This window comes from Ipomoea triloba, chromosome 16 (genome assembly GCF_003576645.1).
Source record: "Ipomoea triloba cultivar NCNSP0323 chromosome 16, ASM357664v1".
Classification (NCBI taxonomy): domain Eukaryota; kingdom Viridiplantae; phylum Streptophyta; class Magnoliopsida; order Solanales; family Convolvulaceae; genus Ipomoea; species Ipomoea triloba.
In genome coordinates, this window is record NC_044931.1 from 18,150,307 (window position 1) to 18,152,378 (window position 2,072).

Consider the following 2,072-nt stretch of genomic DNA (forward strand, 5'->3'; position numbering starts at 1 on the left):
GATCCTTATGAGTCCGGCAGTCTGCTTGCCTTTGAGTGAGTTAGGGTGAGTTAACCTAAGTCTCATTTCGATCCTAGGATCCTTATGAGTCCGGCAGTCTGTCTGCCTTTGAGTGAGTTAGTTTGAGATAACCTAAGTCTCATTTCAATCTTTGGATCCTTATGAGTCCGGCAGTCTGCCAGCCTTTGAGTGAGTTAGGTTGAGATAACCTAAGTCTCATTTCGATCTTCGGATCCTTATGAGTCCGGCAGTCTGTCTGCCTTTGAGTGAGTTAGGTTGAGATAACCTAAGTCTCATTTCGATCTTCGGATCCTTATGAGTCCGGCAGTCTGTCTGCCTTTGAGTGAGTTAGGTTGAGATAACCTAAGTCTCATTTCGATCTTCGGATCCTTATGAGTCCGGCAGTCTGTCTGCCTTTGAGTGAGTTAGGTTGAGATAACCTAAGTCTCATTTCGATCTTCGGATCCTTATGAGTCCGGCAGTCTGTCTGCCTTTGAGTGAGTTAGGTTGAGATAACCTAAGTCTCATTTCGATCTTCGGATCCTTATGAGTCCGGCAGTCTGTCTGCCTTTGAGTGAGTTAGGTTGAGATAACCTAAGTCTCATTTCGATCTTCGGATCCTTATGAGTCCGGCAGTCTGTCTGCCTTTGAGTGAGTTAGGTTGAGATAACCTAAGTCTCATTTCGATCTTCGGATCCTTATGAGTCCGGCAGTCTGTCTGCCTTTGAGTGAGTTAGGTTGAGATAACCTAAGTCTCATTTCGATCTTCGGATCCTTATGAGTCCGGCAGTCTGTCTGCCTTTGAGTGAGTTAGGTTGAGATAACCTAAGTCTCATTTCGATCTTCGGATCCTTATGAGTCCGGCAGTCTGTCTGCCTTTGAGTGAGTTAGGTTGAGATAACCTAAGTCTCATTTCGATCTTCGGATCCTTATGAGTCCGGCAGTCTGTCTGCCTTTGAGTGAGTTAGGTTGAGATAACCTAAGTCTCATTTCGATCTTCGGATCCTTATGAGTCCGGCAGTCTGTCTGCCTTTGAGTGAGTTAGGTTGAGATAACCTAAGTCTCATTTCGATCTTCGGATCCTTATGAGTCCGGCAGTCTGTCTGCCTTTGAGTGAGTTAGGTTGAGATAACCTAAGTCTCATTTCGATCTTCGGATCCTTATGAGTCCGGCAGTCTGTCTGCCTTTGAGTGAGTTAGGTTGAGATAACCTAAGTCTCATTTCGATCTTCGGATCCTTATGAGTCCGGCAGTCTGTCTGCCTTTGAGTGAGTTAGGTTGAGATAACCTAAGTCTCATTTCGATCTTCGGATCCTTATGAGTCCGGCAGTCTGTCTGCCTTTGAGTGAGTTAGGTTGAGATAACCTAAGTCTCATTTCGATCTTCGGATCCTTATGAGTCCGGCAGTCTGTCTGCCTTTGAGTGAGTTAGGTTGAGATAACCTAAGTCTCATTTCGATCTTCGGATCCTTATGAGTCCGGCAGTCTGTCTGCCTTTGAGTGAGTTAGGTTGAGATAACCTAAGTCTCATTTCGATCTTCGGATCCATATGATTCCGGCAGTCTGCATGCCTTTGAGTGAGTTAGGTTGAGATAACCTAAGTCTCATTTCGATCTTCGGATCCTTATGAGTCCGGCAGTCTGTCTGCCTTTGAGTGAGTTAGGTTGAGATAACCTAAGTCTCATTTCGATCCTCGGATCCTTATGAGTCCGGCAGTCTGCCTGCCTTTGAGTGAGTTAGGGTGAGATAACCTAAGTCTCATTTCGATCCTAGGATCCTTATGAGTCCGGCAGTCTGCCTGCCTTTGAGTGAGTTAGGTTGAGATAACCTAAGTCTCATTTCGATCCTCGGATCCTTATCAGTCCGGCAGTCTGCCTGCCTTTGAGTGAGTTAGGTTGAGATAACCTAAGTCTCATTTCGATCCTCGGATCCTTATGAGTCCGGCAGTCTGCCTGCCTTTGAGTGAGTTAGGGTGAGATAACCTAAGTCTCATTTCGATCCTAGGATCCTTATGAGTCCGGCAGTCTGCCTGCCTTTGAGTGAGTTAGGTTGAGATAACCTAAGTCTCATTTCG